At 44.1% G+C, this 17730-nt stretch overlaps 1 protein-coding gene across 2 annotated transcripts in view; it reads left to right on the plus strand.

Moving 5' to 3' along the window:
- The window catches only part of SFMBT1 (Scm like with four mbt domains 1), an 82723-nt gene that overhangs the window by 52700 nt on the left and 12293 nt on the right, over positions 1–17730 (plus strand). The window lies entirely within an intron of this gene.

Here is a 17730-nt window from a genome sequence, read left to right on the forward strand (position 1 = left end):
CAAAAGTATTGGCACCCCTGCAATTCTGTCAGATAATACCCATTTTCTTCCAGAAAATGATTGCAATCACAAATTCTTTGGTATTCTTATCTTCATTTAATTTATCTTCAATGGAAAACCACAAAAAGAATTTGTCAAAAAGCCAAATTGAATATAATTCCACAGCAAACCTAAAAAAGGGGGTGGACAAAAGTATTGGCACTGTTTGAAAAATCATGTGATTCTTCTCTAATTTGTGTAATTAACAGCACCTGTTACTTACCTGAGGCACCCAACAGGTGGTGGCAATAACTAAATCACACTTGCAGCCAGTTGAAATGATTTAAAGTTGACTCAACCTCTGTCCTGTGTCCTTGTGTGTACCACATTGAGTATGGAGAAAAGACAGAAGACCAAAGAACTGTCTGAGGACTTGAGAAGCAAAATTGTGAGGAAGCATGAGCAATCTCAAGGCTACAAGTCCATCTCCAAAGACCTGAATGTTCCTGTGTCTACCGTGCACAGTGTCATCAAGAAGCTTAAAGCCCATGGCACTGTGGCGAACCTCCCTAGATGTGGACGGAAAAGAAAAATTGACGAGAGATTTCAACGCAAGATTGTGCGGATGGTGGCTAAAGAACCTCGACTAACATCCAAACAAGTTCAAGCTGCCCTGCAGTCCGAGGGTACAACAGTGTCAACCCGTACTATCCATCAGTATCTGAATGAAAAGGGACTGTATGGTAGGATACCCTGGAAGACCCCACTTCTTACCCAGAGACATAAAAAAGCCAGGCTGGAGTTTGCCAAAACTTACCTGAGAAAGCCAAAACCGTTTTGGAAGAATGTTCTCTGGTCAGATGAGATAAAAGTAGAGCTTTTTGGGAAAAGGTATCAACATAGAGTTTACAGGAAAAAAAAAAGCGGCCTTCAAAGAAAAGAACACGGTCCCTACAGTCAAACATGGCGGAGGTTCCCTAATGTTTTGGGGTTGCTTTGCTGCCTCTGGCACTGGACTGCTTGACAGTGTGCATGGCATTATGAAGAAACTCATTGATGGTTACCGAAAGCGGTTGTATGCAGTTATTTTATCTAAAGGTTGTGCTACCAAGTATTAGGCTGAGGGTGCCAATACTTTTGTCTGTCCCATTTGTGGAGTTTTGTGTAAAATGATCAATGATTTGACTTTTTTTTTTTTTTCATTCTCTTTTGTGTTTTTTCATTGCAAGCAAAATAAATGAAGATATAAATACCAAAGAGTTTGTGCTTGCAATCATTTTCTGGAAGAACATGAGTATTATCTGACAGAATTGCAGGGGTGCCAATACTTTTGGCCAACACTATGCACAGGCTGCTGCTGCTGACTCCTCCCTGCTCTCATACACAACACATAGCACACAGCAGGTTGATGAGACCTGGCTGACAACTTCCTGTGCACGCTGGAGCCTAATTAGCATATTAATAAAAACTGACTTATTCAAACACTACTGAGTCAATTTACATACAAAATGTACGTGCGGATTAGCCTTTATAAAGGCTATGTAAGGATGTGCTTAGTTAAAAATGTCTTTTGCCAATGATAGAGGCCTTTAAACAATGATAGATTGACTGATGCAGATGGAGCATTCACTGTAGTGATGGAAGTTTTTTTCTGTCGTGTGTGTTCATTTTTCTAATGGAAGAGAAAGCCGTAACTGTAGGACTTTTTTTCTTCAGCTCGAAAAGTAGACGTTCAAGCTGGAAGAAAGCATCGGCATATTTTTTGCATTACTGTGAATACAGATGGAGCGTCATTCTTTTGGCGTTTTAAGTTTGTTTCGCTCAGATCCTATGATGGATGACAACAACTGACTTATATAACTGTAGTGTAAACATAGCCTTAGCAGTATGCAGCCACGGGCTTCAGGCGCAGGTCTGTATGCAGATAAAGCCCCACCAAATCTGATGTTATTCTGGTCTCTGCCTTCTGGTCCTTTTCAACACAGAGGAAATTGCCTCTCTGCCAGTCACTTGGTGCTATGTAGAGCCATCATCAGCCACATTTTCTGTGTCGAGGGACCAGGAAGCAGACACAGCAGCAGTTCTAATCCAGAGGGGCAGATTTACTAATAATGTCTTAGTTTTAGACATTAGTTTAAACTAGACCATCTTAAAGTGCACCAGATTTATCAGTGTCTATCCCTGGCTTTGAACTTTAGCAATGGATAGGTTGAAATATAGGCCAGCTGCACGGGAAGCACTTGCAAAAACCATGAGCAGATTTGCTGCAGGACATCTAACACAAATTGAGGCCTGACCAGTGTCGTCTCCACCTTTTTTTTAAATCAAGATTTTATCATAAACTAATTGTTTTAAAGAAATATTAAATTATTTACTTTTGTCCACTAAAGTCTAATAGCAGCCTTACACTTGCTAATTCTGTAGGGGTTTCCATTGCAGCAGTGACCTGATTTATGTCACAAACAAAAGAGACCATATCACAATAGAAGTTTACACCTCTACAGATAACACCCATAGTTATATAGCTCCAGAATATTGCTGCCTATGACTGTACTGTAAAACATCACTAAATGCTATTAACACAGCAGAGGAGAAGCTCAGGTTAGATGACCGGCCCAATGATCATGTACAGAAAAGAGAATAAAAATTTCTACAGTCGGAATATAAAAATAGACTACAAACTATTTATTTCATCGGTCTGACTTTAATAAGTGAATAAAAAGTTGGTCATATTTTTATGAGCCCCATTTAGCTGTAGTAGTTTTATATACATTAATATTGTAGATGTCCTTTAACCACTTCGGTACCGGGCCAATTTGTGGTCCAGGACCAGATGCATTTTCAGTTTTTTTTGGTTGTGCGGTTTTGAGGGCTGTAACATTTTTCTCGTATGTCTCAACTAATTTTTGTGTCTTTTTTCGGGGACACATAGGGTTTTATTTTTATGTTTGTTTTTATTTTCGAATATGTTTTAATTTTTTTTTTTTGGGAAAATATAAACATAACAGGAGGGAAGTTGTGTCTGGTTTTCACTTTATTATTATTATTATTATTATTAATAATAATAATAATAATAATAATAATATTTAATAACACACAGTGCTACTGAAACTTTATAAAATAGTTTTTGCTCTCCATTACAGTAATTTTTATTTTGTATGGTGTTGTCGGGGGTGGGGCTATAACCTTTAATAACGGCGTTTTATTACCGTATTATTTTATTTAATTTTTTAAATTATTTTATTTTCATTTTTTTTTAACTTTTTTTTTTATTTTATTTTCAGATTGTGTCCCCATAAGGTCATAAGAGACCTTTGGGGACATCTGATACCTTTTTTTTTTTTTTTTTTTTTTTTTTTTGTTAGGGAGGCTGATTTCCCCTATAACTGAGGCTGCTACATTTAGCCTCAGTTGCAGGAGGAATCCAGCCTCCTGCACACTGTTCTTTACACTTACAGATCTGAGTCCTGCAGGACCCAGCAGCTCTTGTAAGACACTGAGCCCGGCGGGTCACGTGACCGCCAGGTCAGAGGGCGGCCGCATCATGGCGATGCCCATAGCCGTATATACAACGATCATTGAGTGCTGTATACACAGCGATCATGAAGGCAGGGAAGGGAATAAACCTTCCTGCCATCTCTCTGGGAGCTCCGGCTGAGATTACAGCCGGCTCCCAGCTTCAGCAGCTGTTTTCTGATTGGATGTACCAGTACGTCCTGTCAGAACTAGACAACCATTTCCCGGACGTTTATAGTCTATGAGCGGTCTGGAAGTGGTTAAAAACAAAACTGAAAAACCTACAGACTGAGCATGTTCTGTGTATGTTTTGCAGGTTAGCAGCTGCACCTTTAAAATACACTTCCCTAAGATTTGTACAGTCAATATTTGCTCCTGTATGGTTTGTGCCTTGTTCATAGGATTCTTTTCCATTTCAGAGTGACTTTTTTTTGCTAAGTTTTCCAGATGAATTTCTCACCTGTTGTGACTGACAGCAGTTTCCTATTGTAAAATCACCAGCACACATGAACATAAACAGTTCTGCGGCGACATGGAGGACAATTATGTGCATTGATGTACTCATGATCTGGCCTGCCACTGGTTCAGCACAATAGACTGACTGCTCATAAAAAAGGCCAACATAAACTTCATATTTACTAGCAAAATCTTGCATTTGAGACCAACTTATAAAGTTATTGTAACCATAAGGTTTCAGTAAAAATAGTCTAAGAACAAGAAATTGTACACTGTCAACCAATAAGTATTTGGACACCTGTGGAATAGAAAAACAAAATTTATTCATATTGAATAGTTGGTATAACCCAGCAGATGCTTCCTTACTAGAGATGATCGAGTAGTATTCGATCGAGTAGGTATTCAATCGAATGGTCGAATATTGAGGTCTACTCGAATCGAATTTTCAAATATTTCACTACTAATGCCTATGTTGTCCTAGTTCCTGTCCCACCTCCCCTGCCTAGTTATTGGTGTGTGTAAAAAAAAAATAAATAAATAAATAAAAAAACGCCAGGGAAGGTGGGAGGGGAATCGAATTTTTACTGCGTTTAACGCATGATATTTGACGGAGTACGAGTATTTTGAATACCTACTCGATCGAATACTACTTGCTCATCTGTATTCCTTATGGATGGTATTGATGGACACAATACTCCCGGATTCCTGGTGAAACTCCTGCTGTATGTGAGCCATCAGTTGGGTGCGGTTTCTCTGACCAGCACTCGTCGATCTCTATCTCCCAGTTTCGGGGGTCTGCCGACTTGGGGCACATTCCAACAATCAACGTTCACCTTCCACTTCATAATCACATAGGCCACTGTTGATTTTGGGTAATTCAGTTCACTTGCTATGTCCCTTAAGGATCAACCACTTCTGTGGTACCCCACAATTACCCCTTTCACGAAATCGGACAACTCTCCAGTTTGTGGCATCTTGCATGCGACTAATGCCGAAGCACTAATACCAATGCTGTTTCCTATTTAATGGCAGAAGGCGTGATGTACATCATGACCGTAGATATCTTCATTTGTATGGGTGTCCAAATACTCATTAGTAGACAGTGTATAAGCAAATGGAAAAAAAAATAAATCACTACTATCACATGACTGTAGCGGACAGTCACAGGCCCCAGAGGTCAAGTTGGCATGTAGTGCATGTCACGAAGGCCATTGCTTGGCTTTAGCGATCTAATGAATGATGTCATCACTATGGGTAATATCTTTCTGCTATTATACATGTTCATTGCATTCATTGGTCATTGGATGACATTAAATGGATTCTATCATTGGGAAAACTCATTTTTAACTAAGCATATATTTGCATAGCCTTTAAAAAGGCTATTTCACACATACCTTTAATTTGTTAATCCTCTGTCATTTTTGAATTAGCCGGCTTTTATTGATATCCTAATTAGCCATCTTGAAGCACCGGAAGTTCACTGAGCACTGTGTAATATGTGTAAACAGGGGGAGGTGAGAGCAGGGAAGCTGCCGAATTACAATCATCAGCAGCCTCCCTGCTCTCACCTCCCCCTGTGTACACATATCACACAGTGCTCAGTGAACTTCCAGTGCTTCAAGATGACTAATTAGCAGATCAATAAAAGAGGGCTAATTCAAGAGTTTCTAAGATTCAAACCATTTGTATGGGGGTGGGGAGAGGGAATTCACTGCTGAATGCACAGGTAAATTGACTTCCAGGAATAGTGAAAATATATTTACAGAGGTTAAAATCTTTTCCCCCTTAAAATAAGGGGTTTCAAGTTACTCTAGCGTTCAGTTGGTCAGTCCCCCATTGGTATTAAAACTTGCAGAGAGAAAGCATGTTCACATCGCTGTATGCTAACATTTATAAAATGCTGAAAACATTTAAAGATATTTAGTATACCCATACTCGTAACGATCCATGTGATCATAATGTAGGTTAAAGGGGTTGTCCAGGAATTAAATCAGAGGAGCTGGGGTAAGGATAGCATAAAAAAGTAAAATCATACTCTCCCTGTTCTTGGCACTCTGGTGCCTGTGGCTGCTATCTATCCATCACCTTTCTTTCTGGCCACAATTGAGGCCAATGATTGAAGCCCCAGGGGGCAGGTGAGTTACAACTTCCCCAGTCTCCTTTGTGATTTCTCAAATTACTTTTTGGCTGAAGCTCCATGTTGTGGAAGTGCAGCTTTTTCTGTTGCAGATTTTGTTGGGGTTTTTTGAGCCAAAGCCAGGAGTGGATTAAGCATAAGGGAGAAGTAAAAAGAACTTCCTATATATTTCCCATTCCAATTTGTATCCATTCTTGTCTTTGGCTCAAAAAGTTGCAGCAAAATCTGCTACAAAAAAAAAGCTGCATTCCCGCATCATGGAGCCTTAGCCTTAAAGGAGGATTATGGGTGAAAAAGACTGATAAACTATCCAAAGAATAGGTCAGGTTGGTTGGGGTCTGACACTCTATATTCCTGCCAATCAGCTGTTCTCTGCACCTGATACACAGATATTGGAGCAGGAAGCAGACAGCTCTGTACACTGTGCAGTGCCCAGACCAGGATACCTCATCTTATCTTCCATTCAGGTAAATGGGAAATGATCTGCTATAACCTGGTCTGGCCACTACACAGAACGGAGCTGTCTGCTTCCTGTTGCATTTTCTGTACATCTACTGATGAGAAGGGCTGAATGATCCAGATGCAGAGTGTTGAACCTCCACTGATGTGATATTGAGGATCTACAGTGCCTTGCAAAAGTATTCATACTCCTTAAACTTTTTCACATTTTATCACCTTACTACCACAAACTTAAATGTATTTTATTGAGATATTTAGTGATAGACCAACGCAAAGTAGCAGATAATTGGGAAGCGAAGGAAAATGATACAAGATTTTCAAAATTTTAATCAAATAAAAATCTGAAAAGTGTGATGTACAAAAGTATTCAGCCCCCTATATCAATACTATGTAGAGCCACTTTTCACTACAATTCTAGCTGCAAGTCTATTTGGGGTATGACTCTACCAGCTTTGCACATCTAAAGACTGAGATTTTTGCCCATTTGTCTTTGCAAAATAGCTCAAGCTCGGCCAGACTGGATGAAGACAGTCTGTGAAAAGCAATTTTTGTCTTGCCATAGCCTATGTCTGGACTGTGACTAGGTCATTTTAAGACATGAATATTCTTTGATCTAAACCAATCCACTGTAGTTCTGGCTTTATGTTTAGGGTTATTGTCTTGTTGGAAGGTGAATCTCCTTCCCAGTCTCAAGTCTTTTGCAGCCTCTTTCTTCCACGATTGCCCTGTATTTAGCTGTATCCATCTTCCCAATAACTCTTACCAGTTTCCCTGTCCCTGCTGATGAAAAGCCTCCCTACAACATGATGCTGCCACCTCCATGTGTCACAGTGGGGCATGAGTTTAGGGGGATGAGCGATGTTACTAGAGATGAGCGAACACTAAAATGTTCGAGGTTCGAAATTCGATTCGAACAGCCGCTCAATGTTCGTGTGTTCGAACGGGTTTCGAACCCCATTATAGTCTATGGGGAACAGATACTCGTTAAGGGGGAAACCCAAATCCGTGTCTGGAGGGTCACCAAGTCCACTATGACACCCCAGGAAATGATGCCAACACCTCTGGAATGACACTGGGACAGCAGGGGAAGCATGTCTGGGGGCATCTAACACACCAAAGACCCTCTATTACCCCAACATCACAGCCTAACAACTACACACTTTACACACTCAATACCACCTCTCTGACAGTAGGAAAACACCTTGAAACATGTGTATTTGGCACTTGCAGTGAGGAGAGCTTGTCACCAGCAGTGAATTTGGCCCTTGTAGTAAGTTGAGGTTGGCACCAACATTTGTTTTGAAAATCAGGGTGGATTGAGCCTCTAACCAGCAGAGTTTGGGCAAATTCATGGTGGAGGGAGCCTCTAAAAACCCCAGTTTGGACCAATTCATGGTGGAGGGAGACTCTAAAAACCCCAGTTTGGACCAATTCATGGTGGAGGGAGACTCTAAAAACCCCAGTTTGGACCAATTCATGGTGGAGGGAGCCTCTAAAAACCCCAGTTTGGACCAATTCATGGTGGAGGGAGCCTCTAACCAGCCCAGTTTGGACCAATTAATGGTGGAGGGAGCCTCTAAACAGCCAAGTTTTGGGAAATTCATGGTGGAGGGAGCCTCTAACCAGCCCAGTTTGGACCAATTCATGGTGGAGGGAGCCTCTAAACAGCCCAGTTTGGGCAAATTCATGGTGGAGGGAGCCTCTAACCAGCCCAGTTTGGACCAATTAATGGTGGAGGGAGCCTCTAAACAGCCCAGTTTGGACCAATTAATGGTGGAGGGAGCCTCTAACCAGCCCAGTTTGGACCAATTAATGGTGGAGGGAGCCTCTAACCAGCCCAGTTTGGACCAATTAATGGTGGAGGGAGCCTCTAACCAGCCCAGTTTGGACCAATTAATGGTGGAGGGAGCCTCTAAACAGCCAAGTTTTGGGAAATTCATGGTGGAGGGAGCCTCTAACCAGCCCAGTTTGGACCAATTCATGGTGGAGGGAGCCTCTAAACAGCCCAGTTTGGGCAAATTCATGGTGGAGGGAGCCTCTAAAAAACCCAGTTTGGACCAATTCATGGTGGAGGGAGCCTCTAATTAGCCCAGTTTGGACCAATTAATTGTGGAGGGAGCCTCTAACCAGCCCAGTTTGGACCAATTAATGGTGGAGGGAGCCTCTAACCACCCCAGTTTGGGCAAATTCATGGTGGAGGGAGCCTCTAACCAGCCCAGTTTGGACCAATTAATGGTGGAGGGAGCCTCTAAACAGCCAAGTTTTGGGAAATTCATGGTGGAGGGAGCCTCTAACCAGCCCAGTTTGGGCAAATTCATGGTGGAGGGAGCCTCTAACCAGCCCAGTTTGGACCAATTAATGGTGGAGGGAGCCTCTAACCAGCCCAGTTTGGACCAATTAATGGTGGAGGGAGCCTCTAAACAGCCAAGTTTTGGGAAATTCATGGTGGAGGGAGCCTCTAACCAGCCCAGTTTGGACCAATTCATGGTGGAGGGAGCCTCTAAACAGCCCAGTTTGGGCAAATTCATGGTGGAGGGAGCCTCTAACCAGCCCAGTTTGGACCAATTCATGGTGGAGGGAGCCTCTAAACAGCCCAGTTTGGGCAAATTCATGGTGGAGGGAGCCTCTAAAAAACCCAGTTTGGACCAATTCATGGTGGAGGGAGCCTCTAATTAGCCCAGTTTGGACCAATTAATTGTGGAGGGAGCCTCTAACCAGCCCAGTTTGGACCAATTAATGGTGGAGGGAGCCTCTAAAAAACCCAGTTTGGACCAATTCATGGTGGAGGGAGCCTCTAATTAGCCCAGTTTGGACCAATTAATTGTGGAGGGAGCCTCTAACCAGCCCAGTTTGGACCAATTAATGGTGGAGGGAGCCTCTAACCACCCCAGTTTGGACCAATTCATGGTGGAGGGAGCCTCTAACCACCCCAGTTTGGACCAATTCATGGTGGAGGGAGCCTCTAAACAGCCCAGTTTGGGCAAATTCATGGTGGAGGGAGCCTCTAACCAGCAGAGTTGGTGGAAATCAGGGTGGAGGGAGCCTCTAACCAGCAGAGTTGGGGGAAATCAGGGTGGAGGGAGCCTAGTATTAGCAGAATTGTGCAACGCTTATGGTGGATGAGTATGAGGATGCGGAGGAATTGGAGAGGTTGAGTACAGACATGGAGTTTCATGTTGGGGTGCTTTACACAGGTGGGCACAAAAATGACGGCTCTACCCAGTGGTGGTTCATTTTTATCAAAGTGAGCCGGTCGGCACTCTCAGCTGACAGACGGGTGCGCTTGTCAGTGATGATGCCACCGGCTGCACTGAACACCCTCTCAGATAGGACGCTGGCGGCAGGACAGGACAGCACCTCCAAGGCATATAGGGCAAGTTCAAGCCACAGGTCCAACTTCGACACCCAATACGTGTAGGGCGCAGAGGGGTCGGAGAGGACAGGGCTGTGGTCGGAAAGGTATTCCCGCAACATGCGCCTATACTTCTCACGCCTGGTGACACTAGGACCCTCCGTGGCGGCACTTTGGCGAGGGGGTGCCATCAAGGTGTCCCAGACCTTAGACAGTGTGCCCCTCGTTTGTGTGGACCGGTGAGAACTTGGTTGCCTACTGGAGGAACTGCCCTCCCTGCCGCCAACGTCACATGCTGGAAACATCTCCATCATATTCTGCACCAATTGCCTGTGGCAAGCATTGATGCGATTGGCCCTCCCCTCTACCGGAATAAAAGACGAGATGTTGTTTTTATACCGGGGGTCAAGGATAGCAAAGATCCAGTACTGGTTGTCCTCCATGATTTTGACAATACGCTTGTCGGTTGTAAAGCACCCCAACATGAACTCAGCCATGTCTGCCACAGTGTTAGTTGGCATGACTCCTCTGGCCCCACCGGAAAGTTCAATCTCCATTTCCTCCTCATCCTCCATGTCTACCCATCCGCGCTGCAACAATGGGACGATTCGAAGTTGCCCGGAAGCCTCCTGTATCACCATCACATCATCGGACAACTCTTCTTCCTCCTCCTCCTCCTCCTCCTCCTCCTCCATTAAACGCAGTGAAGCGGACAGATGTGTGGACCTACTCTCCAGCTGTGACGGATCGGATGCTATCCCTAACTCCTCTGTGTGATCTGAGTTATCCCTGATGTCAATCAGGGATTCTCTCAGAACACACAAGAGCGGGATTGTAAGGCTCACCATCGCATCCTCAGAGCTCACCCTCCTTGTGGACTCCTCAAAGACCCGTAGGATGTCACAAAGGTCTCTCATCCATGGCCACTCATGGATGTGAAACTGAGGCAGCTGACTTTGTGGCACCCTAGGGTTTTGTAGCTGGTATTCCATCAAAGGTCTCTGCTGCTCAACCACTCTATTCAACATCTGAAACGTTGAGTTCCAGCGTGTGGGGACGTCGCACAAAAGCCGGTGTTGTGGCACATGCAGGCATTGCTGGAGAGATTTTAAGCTAGCAGCGGCTACTGTCGACTTGCGAAAGTGGGCGCACATGCGCCGCACTTTCACCAGTAGCTCTGGAACATTGGGGTAGCTCTTTAGGAAACGTTGCACCACTAGGTTGAAGACGTGGGCCAGGCATGGAACATGTTGGAGTCCGGCAAGCTCCAGAGCTGCTACCAGGTTCCGGCCGTTATCACAAACGACCATGCCTGGGCCCAGGTGCAGCGGCTCAAACCATATTGCCGTCTCATCGAGGAGGGCATCCCTCACCTCGGAGGCAGTGTGCTGTCTGTCCCCCAAGCTGATCAGCTTCAGCACAGCCTGCTGACGTCTACCAACGCCAGTGCTGCAACGTTTCCAACTCATAGCTGGGGTCAATCTAACAGCGGAGGAGGAGGCGGTGGCGGAGGAGGAGGCGGTGGCGGAGGAGGAGGCGGTAGAGGAGGAGGAGGAGGGGGGTGTTCTTCTCGTGTCCCTGCCAGGAATGTTAGGCGGGGAGACGAGGTACACCGGGCCAGTTTGGGAAGCAGTCCCAGCCTCAACTACATTCACCCAGTGTGCCGTCAGTGAAATGTAGCGTCCCTGTCCGCATGCACTTGTCCACGCGTCGGTGGTCAAGTGGACCTTTGTGCAAAGCGCGGAACTAAGGGCCCGCCTGATGTTGAGTGACACGTGCTGGTGCAAGGCGGGGACGGCACACCGGGAGAAGTAGTGACGGCTAGGGACGGCATAGCGAGGTGCCGCAGTTGCCATCAGGTCCAGGAAGGCGGGAGTTTCAACAAGCCGGAACGCCAACATCTCCTGGGCCAGCAGTTTAGCGATGTTGGCGTTCAAGGCTTGCGCGTGTGGGTGGTTAGCAGTGTATTTCTGCCGCCGCTCCAATGTCTGAGAGATGGTGGGTTGTTGTAAAGAAACGCCTGATGGTGCCTTTGATGGTGCAGGAGAAGGAGATAAGACAGGACCAGGGGAGGATGAGGTAGAAGTCAACAAAGTGGCGGAGGCAGATGAAGTGGTGTCCTGGCTCGTCCTCTGGAGTGCATCGCCAGCACAGTCAGCAGTGGCAGTGGCAGAGGCAGAGGCAGTGGCAGTGGCGTGAACGGCAGGCGGCCTTTGTCCTGCCGTTGCTGCCTGCCACTGATTCCAGTGCTTGGATTCCAAATGACGGCGCATTGAAGTGGTGGACAGGTTGCTCTTCTCAGAGCCCCTAATCAATTTCGAGAGGCAAATTGTGCAGACAACACTATATCTGTCCTCGGCGCATTCCTTGAAAAAACTCCACACCTTCGAGAAACGTGCCCTCGAGGTGGGAGTTTTTCGGGGCTGGGTACGAACTGGAACATCTTGGGAGATTCCGGGTGTGGCCTGGCTTCGCCTAAGCTGCTGACCTCTGCCTCTGCCTCTAGCTACCCTTTTTGGTGCTGCACCTGCCTCAACATCCACACTACTTTCCCCGCTTGACATCCCCCCTGTCCAGGTCGGGTCAGTGTCCTCATCATCCACCACTTCCTCTTCCAACTCCTGTCTCATCTCCTCCTCCCGCACAATGCGCCGGTCAACTGGATGCCCTGACGGCAACTGCGTCACATCATCGTCGATGAGGGTGGGTTGCTGGTCATCCACCACCAAATCGAACGGAGATGGAGGAGACTCTAGTGTTTGAGCATCTGGATATAGATGCTCCTCTGTTAGGTTCGTGGAATCGTGACGTGGAGAGGCAGGTTGAGGGACAATGAAAGGAGCGGAGAACAGCTCTGGGGAGCAGGGACAGTTTGGGTTATTGTTCTGTAAAGCTTCGGAATTTTGGGAGGAAGGAAGACAAGACTGTTGGGTAATAGGAGGAGAGGAGGCAGAGTCTGACTGGCTGCTGGACAATGTGCTGTAAGCGTTCTCTGACAGCCATTGCAAGACCTGTTCCTGGTTCTCGGGCCTACTAAGGTTTGTACCCTGCAGTTTAGTTAATGTGGCAAGCAACCCTGGCACTGTGGAGTGGCGCAATGCTTGCTGCCCCACAGGAGTAGGCACGGGACGCCCTGTGGCTTCACTGCTACCTTGCTCCCCAGAACCATTCCCCCGACCTCGCCCACGGCCTCGTCCACGTCCCTTTCCGGGAGCCTTGCGCATTTTGAATTCCTAGTTAGAAATTGGCACTGTATACCAGTAGTAAAAATTGTGGGTGCACGTAACCCCAATATATTCTTTGAATTACCAGTCAGAAACTGGCACTATATGGCAGTAGCAAGAAATGAGGGTATTTGTATTCCCAATATACTCTTTGAATTCCCAGTCAGACAATGGCACTGTATACCAGTAGTAAAAATTGTGGGTGCACGTAACCCCAATATATTCTTTGAATTACCAGTCAGAAACTGGCACTATATGGCAGTAGCAAGAAATGAGGGTATTTATAACCCCAATATATTCTTTGAATTCCCAGTCAGACAATGGCACTGTATACCAGTAGTAAAAATTGTGGGTGCACGTAACCCCAATATATTCTTTGAATTCCCAGTCAGAAACTGGCACTATATGGCAGTAGCAAGAAATGAGGGTATTTATAACCCCAATATATTCTTTGAATTCCCAGTCAGACAATGGCACTGTATACCAGTAGTAAAAATTGTGGGTGCACGTAACCCCAATATATTCTTTGAATTCCCAGTCAGAAACTGGCACTATATGGCAGTAGCAAGAAATGAGGGTATTTGTATTCCCAATATACTCTTTGAATTCCCAGTCAGACAATGGCACTGTATACCAGTAGTAAAAATTGTGGGTGCACGTAACCCCAATATATTCTTTGAATTCCCAGTCAGACACTGGCACTATATGGCAGTAGCAAGAAATGAGGGTATTTGTATTCCCAATATATTCTTTGAATTCCCAGTCAGACAATGGCACTGTATACCAGTAGTAAAAATTGTGGGTGCACGTAACCCCAATATATTCTTTGAATTACCAGTCAGAAACTGGCACTATATGGCAGTAGCAAGAAATGAGGGTATTTATAACCCCAATATATTCTTTGAATTCCCAGTCAGACAATGGCACTGTATACCAGTAGTAAAAATTGTGGGTGCACGTAACCCCAATATATTCTTTGAATTCCCAGTCAGAAACTGGCACTATATGGCAGTAGCAAGAAATGAGGGTATTTGTATTCCCAATATACTCTTTGAATTCCCAGTCAGACAATGGCACTGTATACCAGTAGTAAAAATTGTGGGTGCACGTAACCCCAATATATTCTTTGAATTACCAGTCAGAAACTGGCACTATATGGCAGTAGCAAGAAATGAGGGTATTTATAACCCCAATATATTCTTTGAATTCCCAGTCAGACAATGGCACTGTATACCAGTAGTAAAAATTGTGGGTGCACGTAACCCCAATATATTCTTTGAATTCCCAGTCAGACACTGGCACTATATGGCAGTAGGAAGAAATGAGGGTATTTGTATTCCCAATATATTCTTTGAATTCCCAGTCAGACAATGGCACTGTATACCAGTAGTAAAAATTGTGGGTGCACGTAACCCCAATATATTCTTTGAATTACCAGTCAGAAACTGGCACTATATGGCAGTAGCAAGAAATGAGGGTATTTATAACCCCAATATATTCTTTGAATTCCCAGTCAGACAATGGCACTGTATACCAGTAGTAAAAATTGTGGGTGCACGTAACCCCAATATATTCTTTGAATTACCAGTCAGAAACTGGCACTATATGGCAGTAGCAAGAAATGAGGGTATTTATAACCCCAATATATTCTTTGAATTCCCAGTCAGACAATGGCACTGTATACCAGTAGTAAAAATTGTGGGTGCACGTAACCCCAATATATTCTTTGAATTACCAGTCAGAAACTGGCACTATATGGCAGTAGCAAGAAATGAGGGTATTTATAACCCCAATATATTCTTTGAATTCCCAGTCAGACAATGGCACTGTATACCAGTAGTAAAAATTGTGGGTGCACGTAACCCCAATATATTCTTTGAATTCCCAGTCAGAAACTGGCACTATATGGCAGTAGCAAGAAATGAGGGTATTTGTATTCCCAATATACTCTTTGAATTCCCAGTCAGACAATGGCACTGTATACCAGTAGTAAAAATTGTGGGTGCACGTAACCCCAATATATTCTTTGAATTACCAGTCAGAAACTGGCACTATATGGCAGTAGCAAGAAATGAGGGTATTTATAACCCCAATATATTCTTTGAATTCCCAGTCAGACAATGGCACTGTATACCAGTAGTAAAAATTGTGGGTGCACGTAACCCCAATATATTCTTTGAATTCCCAGTCAGAAACTGGCACTATATGGCAGTAGCAAGAAATGAGGGTATTTGTATTCCCAATATACTCTTTGAATTCCCAGTCAGACAATGGCACTGTATACCAGTAGTAAAAATTGTGGGTGCACGTAACCCCAATATATTCTTTGAATTCCCAGTCAGAAACTGGCACTATATGGCAGTAGCAAGAAATGAGGGTATTTATAACCCCAATATATTCTTTGAATTCCCAGTCAGACAATGGCACTGTATACCAGTAGTAAAAATTGTGGGTGCACGTAACCCCAATATATTCTTTGAATTCCCAGTCAGAAACTGGCACTATATGGCAGTAGCAAGAAATGAGGGTATTTGTATTCCCAATATACTCTTTGAATTCCCAGTCAGACAATGGCACTGTATACCAGTAGTAAAAATTGTGGGTGCACGTAACCCCAATATATTCTTTGAATTCCCAGTCAGACACTGGCACTATATGGCAGTAGCAAGAAATGAGGGTATTTGTATTCCCAATATATTCTTTGAATTCCCAGTCAGACAATGGCACTGTATACCAGTAGTAAAAATTGTGGGTGCACGTAACCCCAATATATTCTTTGAATTACCAGTCAGAAACTGGCACTATATGGCAGTAGCAAGAAATGAGGGTATTTGTATTCCCAATATATTCTTTGAATTCCCAGTCAGACAATGGCACTGTATACCAGTAGTAAAAATTGTGGGTGTATATAGCCCCAATTCTATTGCTAGGGGACTTGCAGGGTATTTCTGGGGTGAAGGTGGGGGGGCACACCGTTGGAACGGGTATCGGGGTATATATCGGGTATACGGGAATACACTGACAGTGTATTCCATTCAGGATCCTGGGAAAGCTGGGTTGCGGCGATTGAGCCCGTCAGTGCCACGTTACACTGACAAGCTTCTCCCTGGAATTTAGCTCTTACAAGAGCTGTTGGTTGTCTTCTCCTTCCTATCCTAGCCTGTCCCTGCCTACCCAGAATCTAAGCCCTAGCTAGCTGGACGGAAACCTCCGTCCTCGGTGAATTGCAAGCTCAGAATGACGCGAAGCTGGGCGTCGCTGTTCTTTTAAATTAGAGGTCACATGTTTTCGGCAGCCAATGGGTTTTGCCTACTTTTTTCAACGTCACCGGTGTCGTAGTTCCTGTCCCACCTACCCAGCGCTGTTATTGGAGCAAAAAAGGCGCCAGGGAAGGTGGGAGGGGAATCGAGTAATGGCGCACTTTACCACGCGGTGTTCGATTCGATTCGAACATGCCGAACAGCCTAATATCCGATCGAACATGAGTTCGATAGAACACTGTTCGCTCATCTCTAGATGTTACATTTCTGCCACATTTACATTTAGGAGAAAAAGTTCAACTTTGGTCACATCTGACCAGGGCACCTTCTTCCAGATGTTTGCTGTGTCCCCTATATGGCTTTAGGCAAACAGTATTTATGTATTTCTTTCAACAATGGTTCTCTTTTGGCCACTCTTCCATAAAGGCCAGATTTGTGGAGTGTATGACTTATAGTTGTCTTGTGGACAAATAATCCCACCTGAGCTGTGAATTTCTGCAGCACCTCCAGAGTGACCATGGGCCTCTTTGCTGATTCTCTGACCAGTGTTCGATCTGTAAGTTGAGGTGGACAGCCATGTCTTGGTAGGTTTGTAGTTATAGAATACTTTTTCCAATTTTGGATGGATTGAACGGTGCTCATTGAGATGCTTAAAACTTGGCATATGATTTTATAACCTAACCCGGCTTTAATCTTCTCCATAACTTTATTTCTGACCTGTCTGGGAAGTTCCTTGGTCTTCATGATGCTGTTTGTTCACTAGTGTTCTCTAACAAACCAATGAGGCCTTCATAGAACATGTGTATTTATTCTGAAACTAAATTACACATTAACTAAATAAGGGAACTGAATGCTTTTGTATGTCACACTTTCAGATTTTTATTTGAGTTAAAATTTTGAAAACCACGTATCATTTACCTTTCATTTCACAATTTTCTGCTACTTTGTGTTGGTCTAGCACTTAAAACCTCAAAAAGTGTTTTTGTGGTTGCAAGGTGACAAAATGTGAAAAAATGCAAGGGGTATGAATATTTTTGCAAGGCACAGTTCTTAGGAAAGGTCATCAATATTGTTAGCCCAGAAAACTCCTTAACCACTTCAGTACCGGGCCAATTTGTGGTCCAGGACCAGACACATTTTAGGTTTATTATGTATTTGCGGTTTTGAAGTCTGTAAAATTTTTCTCGTATATCTTAGTCAACAAATTTTTGCGTCTTTTTTTTAGGGGACACATAGGGCTTTATTTTTATGTTATTTTTATTTTCAAATGTGTTTTAATTTTTTTTATATCCAGGAAAATATAAACAAAATAGGAGGGAAATTGTGTCTGGTTTTCAATTTATAATT

Source organism: Leptodactylus fuscus, chromosome 9 (assembly GCF_031893055.1).
Source record: "Leptodactylus fuscus isolate aLepFus1 chromosome 9, aLepFus1.hap2, whole genome shotgun sequence".
Taxonomy (NCBI): domain Eukaryota; kingdom Metazoa; phylum Chordata; class Amphibia; order Anura; family Leptodactylidae; genus Leptodactylus; species Leptodactylus fuscus.